Source organism: Aotus nancymaae, unplaced genomic scaffold (genome assembly GCF_030222135.1).
Source record: "Aotus nancymaae isolate 86718 unplaced genomic scaffold, 86718_ANA_hifiasm-v0.15.2.pri h1tg000108l, whole genome shotgun sequence".
NCBI classification, from domain to species: domain Eukaryota; kingdom Metazoa; phylum Chordata; class Mammalia; order Primates; family Aotidae; genus Aotus; species Aotus nancymaae.
In genome coordinates, this window is record NW_026988523.1 from 33,803,263 (window position 1) to 33,815,778 (window position 12,516).

General features: G+C 47.9%; 1 pseudogene; it reads right to left on the bottom strand.

Moving 5' to 3' along the window:
* Positions 1 to 238: 238 nt before the first annotated feature.
* LOC105733691 (26S proteasome non-ATPase regulatory subunit 8-like) lies at positions 239 to 11,457 on the bottom strand (annotated as a pseudogene).
* Positions 11,458 to 12,516: the final 1,059 nt, after the last annotated feature.

The following is a 12,516-nucleotide window of genomic DNA, read 5'->3' on the forward strand; positions in this document are numbered from 1 at the left end:
GATTCTCCTGCCTCAGCCTCAGCCTCCGGAGTAGCTGGGATTATAGGCGCATGCCACCACACCCAGCTAATTTTTTGTATTTTTAGTAGAGACAGTGTTTCACTGTGTAGCCAGGATGGTCTCCATCTTCTGACCTCCCAAAGTGCTGGGATTACAGGCGTGAGCCACCATGCCTGGCCTGTAACTGTTTTAAATAATGCGTGCCCTGCCCCACCCAGTGGCTGGTGGGCTCAGATGATCACCTCCAGGGCCGGGCATACTCCACCTGTTTGGCCAGTTCAGTGGAGGGAATGGTGGTGTCTTCCAGCTTCTGCTGCTGGCTGGCAAAACTATAGTAGTTGTTGGGGCCCAGGATCCACCCTTGCTTCTTGGCAGATCAGTCATCTCTTTGGGTGTGTTGAAGAGGAAGATCCGGTGGCCTCGGTGAAAGGGATTTTCTCATAGGCTTTCTTGATGCGCCCCGTGATCTCATCCCTGATAGCATCAAGCGGGATGTTGATGAAGGTGTAGCTCTTGGCGGGGATGTTATACTTGGCCAGGGATGCCTTCTTGTAGCTGCCTTCAGCTGGTGCATATAGGCTGACTCGGGGAGCTGCTCCTTGTAATCAAAGTAGTAACATTTGAGGTGGGCTATGCAGCGCTCAAAGGAGGGGGTGTCCTTGCATGGGGTGCTCCACTGGGCCCTAGTCTCCAGTATGTCCCGGGCCGGAATGAGCTGCTGTTTGGTCGGCTTGGTCTCTGTGGTTGGCAAGAAGTTGAGTTCCAGAAGAACCAGCTTGAGGCGGCCCAGTTCTTCCCGGCACTTGCTAAGATGGGGGCTTTTAAGATTCCACTCCAATATTTTAAAAGATTCTCCTTTTCTGGTATTGTTAAGAGTTTTGAAAGTTTAAATATTAGATCCATTTGAACGTATTAATATTATGGATGAGGTATAAAGTCTGACTCCAGCTTTTTCTTTCCAGTCGTCATCTGATATCCTTTTACAGTTTATTAAATCCATCTTTTCTTTTCTTTTTTTTTGTTTTTTTGAAATGGAGTCTCACTCTGTTGCCCAGGCTGGAGTGCAATGGCGTGATCTCAGCTTACTGCAACCTCCACCTCTTGGATTCAGGCGATTCTTCTGCCTCAGCCTCCCAAGTAGTTGGGACTACAGGCACATGCCCCCACACCTGGCTAATTTTTTATTTTTATTTTTAGTAGAGATGGGGTTTCACCATCTTGGCCAGGCTGGTCTCGAACTCCTCACCTTGTGAGCCACCGTGCTCGCCCCCCCCCACCAATTTTCAAAGTTACATTTTAAATCTACCAAATTCCTGTATACTTGGGTTTATACTGCCTCTTGGCATAGTGAGTAGTTAAAAGGACAAATTCTGGCCAGGTGCGGTGGCTCACGCCTGTAATCCCAGCATTTTGGGAGGCCGAGACGGGTGGATCACGAGGTCAAGAGATCGAGACCATCCTGGTCAACATGGTGAAACCCTGTCTCTACTAAAAATACAAAAATTAGCTGGACATGGTGGCACATGCCTGTAGTCCCAGCTACTCGGGAGGCTGAGGCAGGAGAATTGCTTGAACCCAGGAGGCGGAGGTTGCAGTGAGCCGAGATCGCGCCATTGCACTCCAGCCTGGGTAACAAGAACGAAACTCTGTCTCAAAAAAAAAAAAAAAAGGACAAATTCTGAGGCCCAATTGTCTGGACTTGAATCCAGGTCACCCCTATTTAGCTACACAACCTCAGCCTCCTCTTCTGTCAAATAGACTATTGAGAAGATCAAGTTAGTTAATCCATGTAGCACACTTAGAAACTGCCTGTATGTGTAACAAGCACTTAGACTAAGCTATTTTTGTTTTAATGTGGTAAAATACACATAATTTAAAATATATCGGCCGGGTGTGGTGGCTCACACCTGTAGTCCCAGCACTTTGGGAGGCTGATGCAGGTGGATCACCTGAAGTCAGGAGTTCAAAACCAGCATGGCCAACATGGTGAAACCCCGTCTCTACTAAAAATACAAAAATTAGTCAGGCATGGTGGTGTGCACCTGTAATCCCAGCTACTTAGGAGGCTGAGGCAGGAGAATCGCTTGAACCCGGGAGGCAGAGGTTGCAGTGAGCTGAGATCATGCCACTGCACTCCACTCTGGGCAACAGTGCAAGACATCATCCTAAAAAAAAAAAAAGAAAAAAGATATCCTTATTTTGAGACAGGGTCGCCCAGGATGGAGTGGTGTGATCTCAGCTCAGCTTACTGCAACCTCCATCTCCAGGGTTCAAGCGATTCTCCTACCCCAGCCTCCTGAGTAGCTGGGATTACAGGCATACATGACCATGCCCAGCTAATTTTTGTAGTTTTTGGTATAGATGGGTTTTCACCGTGTTGGCCAGGCTGGTCTTGAACTCCTGACCTCAGGTGAAATGCCCGCCTCAGCTCCTAAGTGCTGGGATTACAGGCGTGAGCCGCGGCACCCGGCCTTAGATATCTTTTCCTCTAATTAGTTTATAATCTCTGAGGGATGACCCAGGCTGGACCTTCTTAGACTGGAGGCAGGTGGTTATCTCTGATGCTGCCAGGGGAGGATTAAATGTTTTTTCTCCTGAGTTGGTCACATGTGCATGCGGGTCTCTGAGTCAGCATTGAGCATTACCTGTTTATGGGTCCAAAAGCGCCTTCCTCCCAGACCCTCTCTCCAGCAACATACACTCCGTGGTGTAGATGGGAGGAAGGCCAAGCCAAGGTAAATACTGACTCCGCCAAATACAAGACAAATACAAGCAGGTACAAGAAGTACAGATACGTATGTGGGGCAGGAGGGAGCAGAGGCCTGCTAGCCAGAGCTAGTAATCTGAGAAGAGGGAATTGCGGACACACGGGGCTGGCAGCTAAGTCAGAGAAGGCCTCCGGCCTCAGGTTAGAGCCTGGGAGCCTTGACTTGCCGTAGCCTGCGGCCTTGCCTTTTCCTGGACAGTGGCCGAGGGTGCCCTCTGAAATGTTAAGGAGAAATGAATGGGTCCAGACAGTGGGGTGACCTGGGGAGGGTGAGAGATTTGGAGCCCAAGGGGAGTTGGTTTTAGGCTCTAACTCATCCTATACAGGCTGCGGCTGTGGGGAAGGGAGAGAAAGGCCAAGGGCGCGACTCCCGGCTCCTGAGAGACCCCCAGTGTCCCACTAGGTTTGTAGTTGCAGTGATGGGGCTGGACCTCCCCCATAAAGCTGACCCACACCCCTCAAGCCTCAGCATTCCCTTCTCTGGGCCTCTGAGGGTGGAAATGTGTGAGAAGAGCAGGGACAAGGAGAGGAAATTGGGAGATGGGGAGAGGGTGGTGGGGAGCCCAGATAAGGGAGCTGGGGGTGGAGCGTGCAGAGGCACCTGGGCCAAGGAGAGAGAGGCTTTGGCCAGGCTCACCTGGGTCCAGCACGGACTCACTCACGCACGTGCTGTGTGGATTTGGGCAAGTGCCCTAACTTCTCTGATCTGTTGCGTCAACAATGAGATGGGGATGAGACTTCCTCCCTGGTAGATTGTTTTGTGAGGAGTAGTGTGCTCTTAGGGAAAGCCCAGGGCGCAGGGTGTGTCCCAACTACTAATGATTGTTATGGTTATTATCACATCACAGCCAGGAGCCATGGGTCCAAAGATGGGGAATGCAAGGATAGGTGACCGACAACAGGAGGACTTGTCCTTGCCCCTGTGGGACCAAATTCTACTCTTATTTCCCTCTGGACACGAGGTGCCACAGACCTCTCCTGGAGGCGTCTCAGCACCCACCCACTTTAGATCAAGACCATTATTGCTGGCAGGGCACCTTTGGTTCCACTGTGGACCTTTCTGCAATCCTATGCCTTTGCAACCCAAGAAGCTGGGTTAGGCTAGGGGCTGTCCTGTGCTGCCAGCTGGCCTGGGCACCGCGGTAGGATGGGATTAGCAGGCGCGAGCCAAGCCTGTGTCCTTCTACTGCTTACATAAATGGGGCCGGGAAGCTGAACTTGTTTTTGCTGGCAAGAGCCACAGCAAGCAGCAAGAGAGTTGAGAAATATGTGTCTCTCTGTGTGCTTTTCTCTGGTTATTGACATTTGCAAGTTTACTTGAAGAGGGGGGAAAAAGTAGAAAAACAGCAAAGCTGTTTGGGTTCCTGGCACCCAAAGTTAGGTCCCAACTGGGGAGGAACCCCACTTCCCAGAGCTGTGTTGCAGGGTCCCCAGGCCAAGGGGTATCGGGCCATGGCGGGGGTCCCAGTGTCCCTGGGAAAGGGATTCCTAGGCCCCTGGGGCAGGGAGATACGGGCTTGCTTGCTGGGAGTTACTAGGACCTAAACTCTCTTTCCCTTGAGGAATGGGAGGCAAGGGAGGTTGTGGGAATTTTCCCTCCCCTAGAGCTCTCCAGGGTGAAAGAAGCATTTTTCTGAGGGCACTGGGATGATCTGGCCATCATCCTTCTCTCAAAGTCATCAACTGTTAAAATAATAAATCCATAGATTAATGATGTGTTTTCAAACTGAGTGTTGTCTGCTTCATGCTGTCTGAGAGCTAATGATTGGGTGCGATGGGATGCTACACCGCAACAGTGGGGGTCCAGGGGGACCCACAGGTTGCAGTCTGAACCCTCATTTTACAGAGAAGGCCAGTGGGCTCTGCCAGGGGCAGCGATGTGCCCATGGCTCTCTGTGAGTCATCACAAGACCAGGAATAGAACTCAGGTCTCCTGATGACACAGAGCTGTTTCCGCTACGCCAAGGGGCCTCCTGCTTGTGGAGTTGTACTTTATTTATTTATTTATTTGTTTGAGAAGGAGTGTCACCCAGGCTGGAGTGCAATGGCGCGATCTCAGCTCACTGCAGCCTCTGCCTTCTGGGTTCAGGCAATTCTCACGCCTTAGCCTCCCCAGTAGCTGGGATTATAGGCACACACCACTACGCCTGGCTAATTTTTATATTTTTAATAGAGATGGGGTTTCACCATATTGGCCAGGGTGGTCTCAAACTCCTGACCTCAAGTGATCCGCCTGCCTCAGCCTCCCAAAGTGCTGGGATTACAGGCATGAGCCACTGCACCCTGCTGAGATGTACTTTATATATATATATATATTTTTTTTTCCCAAGAATTTTTTTTTTTAAAGAAGGAAAAAAAAAAGGAAGAAAGAGAAAGAAAAAAAAAAAGAATGAAGAAGAGAAAGAGGGAGAGAGAACGGGAGTATTGCTTTATTGCCCAGGCTAGAATGCAGTCTAAAAATGGGAATTGAAAACTTCTTTTATGCCAATAATTGTGCTTAACAATGGAGACAGGAAGGAATAAGGGAAGAGAATAACAAACAAGCAGCCAACCAATATTTCATTTAAACCTATGAAATGCTATGCAATTATTGAGGAGTGATTTACTTCCAATTATGTAGTCACTTTTGGAATAGGTGTGATATGGAAGAATGTGTGTTTTGTGTATTTGAAGTGGAGAGTTCTATAAATGTTTATTAAATTTACTTGTTCTGGGTCTGAGTTCAAGTCCTGGATGTCCTTGTTAATTTTCTATCTTGTTGATCAGTCTAATATTGCTTATGTATCTGGGTGCTCCTGTATTGGGTGCATATATATTTAGGATCGTTAGCTCTTCTTGTTGCATTGATCCTTTTACCATTATGTAATGTCCTTCTTTGCCTCTTTTGATCTTTGTTGCTTTAAGGTCTATTTTATCAGAGGTGAGAATTGCAACTCCTGCTTTTTATTTATTTATTTATTTTTGCTCTCCGTTTGGTTGGTGAATCTTCCTCTGTCCCTTTGAGTCTTTGTGTATCGTTGCATGTGCGATGGGTCTGGATACAGCGTACCAATGGGTTTTGGCTTTTTATCCAGTTAATAATATATATGAGTTTAATACTGCCATTTGATGCTAGCTGGCTGTTTTGCCCATTAGTTGATGTAAGTTCTTCATTATGTTGATGCTGTTTACTTTTTGATATATTTTTGGAAAGGCTGATACTGGTTGTTCCTTTATATGTGTAGTGCTTCTTTCAGAAGCTCTTGTAAAGCAGGCCTGGTGATGGTGAAATCTCTAAGTACTCGCTTGTTTGCAAAAGATTTTATTTTTCCTTTGCTTGTGAAGCTTAGTTTGGCTGGATATGAAATTCTGGGTTGAAAGTTCTTTTCTTTAAGGATGTTGAATATTGGCCCCCACTCTTTTCTGGCTTGTAGGGTTTCTGCTGAGAGATCTGCTGTGAGTCTGATAGCCTTCCCTTTGTGGGTAACCTGACATTTCTCTCTGGCTGCTTTTAGTATTTTCTCCTTCATTTCAACCCTAATGAATCTGACGATTATGTGCCTTGGGGTTGGTCTTCTTGAGGAATATCTTTGTGGTGTTCTCTGTATTATCTGGAGTTGAATATTGTCCTGCCTTACTAGGTTGGGAAAGTTTTCCTGAATAATATCCTGAAGAGTATTTTCCAACTTGGATTCATTCTCCTCGTCACATTCAGGTACACCTATCAAACGTAGATAAGGTCTTTTCACATAGTCCCATATTTCTTGGAGACTTTGTTCATTCCTTTTTATCCTTTTTTCCTCTAATCTTGACTTCTCATTTTATTTCATTAAGTTGGTCTTCGACCTCTGATATCCTTTCTTCTGCTTGATCAATTCGACTGTTAAAACTTGTGCATACTTCGCGAAGTTCTTGTGTTGTGTTTTTCAGCTCCATTAAATCACTTATATTCCTCTCTAAATTGTCTATTCTCATTAGGATTTCACCAAACCTTTTTTTCAAAGTTCTTAGTTTCTTTGCATTGGGTTAGAACAAGTTCTTTTAATTCACAGAAGTTTCTTATCATCCACCTTCTGAAGTCTACTTCTGTTAATGGAACGCACTCGTTCTCCCTCAGGGCTTGTTCCGTTGCTGATGAGGAACTGTGATCCCCTGTAGAGGGAGAGGCATTCTGATTTTGGGTATTCTCAGCTTTTTTATGCTGGTTTCTTCCCATCATTGTAAATTTATCCACCTGTCGTCTTTGTGATTACTGACTTTCAAATTAGGTCTCTGAGTGGACGTCCAACTTGTTGATTCCCAGTGCCGAAATCTGAGCAATCTACTGCGCCGGCCAAAACAGTGGTGTTCAGATTGATGGTGCTTTTCTGCCCTGAATCGGCCAAAAGGGGACCCAGTCCCGCTTATTCTGCACCAAGAACTGCCGCACCAAGTCGCCAGTAAAACCGCCGCGCCAGCCACTAGAGTCTTGCTGGCGACCCGTGGGGCTCCTCCTCTCGGAATCTCCTGGTCCGTGAGCAACAAAAATTTGTCTGAAAGTGTGGCGTCCTCTCATTCTCTGCACTTTCACTGAGAGCTACAATCCCGAGCTGCTAGTGATCAGCCATCTTGGATCTCTCCGAGATGTATTTTATATTAAAGAACAAATCAAGGCAGACTGTACATTTGTGTCAACCCAACCCCACACAATTAATAGTCAGTGATTAAACTGACCAGACCAGACACCGAGTGCCCGTGACTGTTAGGAGGAGCTTGGAGGTTTGTTTTCAGGAGGAATACTTTTGTTTTTTTGAGTCAGAGTCTTGCTCTGTGTCCCAGGCTGGAGTGCAGTGGCACAATCACAGCTTACTAAAGCCTTGACCTCCTGGGCTGAAGTGTTCCTGCTGCGGCCTCCCAGACAGCTGGGACTACAGGCATGCCTCACCATGCTGAGCTAATTTTAGAGTTTTTTTGTTTTTGTTTTTGAAATAGAGTCTTGCTCTGTTGGCCAGGCTAGAGTGCAGTGGCCTTGGCTCACTGCAAACTCTGCCTCTGGGTTCAAGCGATTCTTCTGCCTCAGCCTCCTGAGTAGCTGTGATTATGGGCACGTGCCACCGTGCCCAGCTAAGTTTTGTGTTTTTAGTAGAGACGGGGTTTTACCATGTTGGTTAGGCTGGTCTCCAACTCCTGACTTCGTGATCCTCCTGCCTTGGCCTCCCAAAGTACTGGGATTACAGGCGTGAGCCACTACACCCGGCCAATTTTAGAGGTTTTTTGGTACAGATGGAGTTTTGCCATGTTGCCCAGGCTGGTCTCAAACTCCTGGGCACAAATGATCCTCCCATCTCAGCCTCCCAAAGTGCTGGGATGACAGGCATGAGCCACAGCACCCGGTGACTCTCAATTCCTAATGCCTTGCATATACTGTTCTCTCTTTATGGAAAATGGCTCGCTGTGGCTCCACTTATCAAACTCCCACTCATTTCTCAAGGCCCCGATCAAATCTCTCTTCCCCCTTTAGAATGGTTTATCCCTCTTCTTAGTTCCCTCAATATGTTGGAGACATTGATATCAGGGTGGCCTGTATTATAGATAGTTTTAAGTTTGTTTTAAGTTTGTATTAAGTTTGTATTTTTTTTTTTGAGACGGAGTTTCGCTCTTGTTACCCAGGCTGGAGTGCAGTGGCGCGATCTCGGCTCACCGCAACCTCCGCCTCCTGGGTTCAGGCAATTCTCCTGCCTCAGCCTCCTGAGTAGCTGGGATTACAGGCATGCGCCACCATGCCCAGCTAATTTTTTGTATTTTTAGTAGAGAAGGGGTTTCACCATGTTGACCAGGATGGTCTCGAACTCTTGACCTCGTGATCCACCCGCCTCGGCCTCCCAAAGTGCTGGGATTACAGGCGTGAGCCACCACGCCCAGCCCTTAAGTTTGTATTTTTAATAGAGATGGAGTTTCACCATATTGGCCAGGCTGGTCTCAAACTCCTGACCTCAAGTGATCCGCCTGCCTCAGCCTCCCAAAGTGCTGGGATTACAGGCATGAGCCACTGCACCCTGCTGAGATGTACTTTATATTAAAGAACAAATCAAGGCAGACTGTACATTTGTGTCAGCTCAACCCCACACAATTAATAGTCAGTGATTAAACTGACCGGACCAGACACCGAGTGCCCGTGACTGTTAGGAGGAGCTTGGAGGTTTGTTTTCAGGAGGAATACTTTTGTTTTTTTGAGTCAGAGTCTTGCTCTGTGTCCCAGGCTGGAGTGCAGTGGCACAATCACAGCTCACTAAAGCCTTGACCTCAATTTGTGGGCTTTGTGGGGTTTAAAGAAGATTACGATATGGAAAAGATGGGAAGGAGTGCCAGTGTATCGTAGATGCTCAGTAACTTCAATGTGGAGTTCTTTTTCCTGGATTAGGAACTTCTGATCTTGCACATTATGGGTGCACAAAAATTCTTCAATTCTTGGGGAAGGGACAGGCATAGGCTTGCAATCCTGGTTCTAAATGCTGAGCAATTGCTCAGGGACAAATGCTCAATTGATCGTGTGCTCTTTGCTAAATTTCAGTGTGTGCCCCAGCCACGCCTTCACCACCACCACACCCCTGCCCCCACCCCATCTCCCAGGGCCTGCTATGCACGGCCTGTCAGGCTTGGGCTGGAGTGTGAGAATGACTGGGCATATCTCCCAGGAGCAGGAAGGACTATTCTCAGAAGCTCCCTGCTCACCTGGTTCCCCACCGTGTCTCTTCCTTTTGGCCCTTCTCTTTTTTTTTTTTTTTGAGACAGAGTCTCCCTCTGTCGCCATGCTGGAGTGCAGTGGCCTTATCTTGGCTCACTGCAACCTCCACCTCCTGGATTCAAGTGATTCTCCTTCCTCAGCCTCCCGGGTAGCTGGTATTACAGGCGCCTACCACCACGCCCAGCTAATTTTTTTTGTATTTTTTAGTAGAGACGGGGTTTCACCATCTTGGCCAGGATGGTCTTGATCTCTTGACCCTGTGATCCGCCTGCCTCGGCCTCCCAAAGTACTGGGATTACAGGCGTGAGCCACCATGCCCGGCCCTTTTTTTTTTTTTTTTTTTTTAAATAGAGTCCCACTCTGTCACCAGGCTGGAGTGCAGTGGTGTGATCTTGGTTCACTGCAACCTCTGCCTCTTGGGTTCAAGCGATTCTCTTGTCTAGGCCTCCTGAGTAGCTGGGATTACAGGCATGCACCACCACACCTGGCTAATTTTTGTGTTTTTAGTAGAAATGGGGTTTTACTATGTTGGCCAGCTGGTCTCGATTTCCTGACCTCGTGACCCACCCGCTTCAGCCTCCCCTTTTTGGCCCTTCTCTTTGGTAAGGCCTACTTAGGGAGGGCCCCAGCAGATTCCCAGGGAACAGAAAAACAGGGACAGATGGGAGGAATCAAGGCTGAGCCCAAGGATGGTGTCTTGTGTCCACCAAGGAATCAGGTCTACAGGGGAAGGCTGGGATATGGGTGCAGAATGCAGTGACAGTGACAGAACTCAGCGCTGCAAGGGCAGGGTGGCACTCTCTTGCCTGAAGGTGTTCAGAGGCTGTTTATTTTGAAAAACCATTCCTCATCCCCCCATCCCTCAGTGCCCACTGCGCTCTGCCGTACCCTCTCCCTCCTTCCTGGAAATCCTAACTCAGACAGTCCCAGGCTATGCACCTTGTTTAATTAAATATATATATTCATTATAAGAGCAACACAGGCAACTTACAGAAAATGCAAAAACTACAGAAAGATGCGGGGAAGAGAAAGAAATCACCTCTAGCACCATCATTTGGAGAGGAGTGCAGAGGTATTTAGAGGACACTTCTGTGAATGTTACTTATTCTGAGAGTCACGCATGAGGCTCCCCCACTGCCACCCTGGTGTCAGGGGTACTGAGTGAGAGATTTGGGTCAGGAGACAGAGGGGTGAGTGGGTGGGAGGGGAGGGACAGTGCCACTCACCCTGACTTTAGCAGGTATATTTTCTCGTGATCTTTGCTCTGTATTTCTTTGATCATTCTGCATACAGTGCTTTTAGAAGCATAGTTAACACAGTGTTGTTCACAGGTCCTAGAAGAAGTACATTTTGAAGCAGGGCTGTGACAGGCAGTACTGGCCAATGGGTGGTTTATAATTAATCATTTCCTATTCTAAAAAATAGTGACTCAGTTTTAAAGGTTCAGAAAACCATTACTTAAGTTCCTTGGCAGAGGAAGTGGCCATTATGTTGCTCCCTGCAGCTCTGCTTTTGTGGAAGAGGGGAAAAAAAAAAGTATTTTCATTTGGTATTTCTCTGAGCTGCTCAGATACTCCGGCCATTGTTAGTGCGTGCAGGAGCAGAACAGCCCTGTGATTGTTCAGACTGGCCGCTAAACACGGCAAGAGCTTCCCGCTCAACTGGGGTAGAGGAAGTAACCAGAAAGACATATTTCTTGGATCCGGCAAAGGCAGAAGCAGAAAAGAGAGCTCCCTCTGCCTCCAGGCATCTATTTTCTTGCCTCAGTGGGCTCCTCTGCCCCCCACCGTGGGGCCTGCCCATCACACAACACGAGAGGGCACCTCTCAGACCCCTTCACCTGTGAACCGTGCTCCTGGGAGTTTTTGGTGCTAAGACCCTGTCCCTGTGGGCACCCCTTACATGCCCTATATTCAACAAACATGCATTAAGCGCCTACTGAGTTCTCTGATGAGTGGCGGCCAGGAGCTTACAGTGTTGTCGCCATGGTCGGGGAAGGGACCTTTATAGAGTTGCGGACTGTGATCGGAGGAGCCGCATGTGGTCCTTGACCCCTGCCTTAGACTTCCACTCACGCTGCACTTGTGTCTGTTGTGTGCTGGTGCTCCTAGACTGCCCTGTGAATTCCGATTCCTGCTTATCAGCTGAGGAAGGCATATTGCAAGCATTGCACTGGGAGCGGTTCTCTTTGGGCACTGTTTCCATCTTTGTTCCTACAAGCTTGTCATTTGTGCAGGAACTTGAAGTCTGTGTTAGGTTTTATCTTCACAGCTGCTTTATCAAGTGGAAAATGGAACAGTGGAAATATTGATGCAGTGATTAGGAGTGTCGATGCGTCTTTCATACGTAACCGCATTCAGGCACTGATGGACCTCCAGATGTGGACTGGATGCGATGAACTGCCGCCTCCATCAGGGGCGCATTGGAGTTAAACGCACTGGACCGTGTGTTCAGTTGTGAAGGAAAGGGGCACATGTCACACACATGCCAAACACCAGCAGTTTCATTCTTAGGGAAGTTCTTGGGCAAGTGCACTGGGTCATGAGAAAGTTGATAGCCGCTCTCTCTGATATGGCAAAACACTGAGAATGACCCTAAACCTCCCTCAATGAGAGAATGATAGGGTCACACAATGGAATATTACATAGCAGTGAAAATGAATGACCTACATCTGCATGTCAGTGAATCAGAGATATACAAACGAGGCTGGACCAGGTGGTCTTGCCTATAATCCCAATGTTTTGGAGGCCCAGGTGGAGGATTGCTTGAGGCCAGAAGTTTGAGACCAGCCTGGGCAATATAGTGAAACCCCATCTCTCAAAAAGAAAGAAAGAAAAATAGCCAGGTATGGTAGCATGTACCTGTAGTCCCAGCTACTTGAGAAGCTGGGATGGGAGGATCAGTTGAGCCCAGGAATTTGAGGTTGCAGTGAACTGTGATTGTGCCACTGTACTTCAGCCTGAGTGACAGAGTGAGACCCTGTCCCAAGAAAAGGAAAAAAAAAAGAGAAACTGGGCATGGTGCCCCATTCCTGTAATCCCAGCAC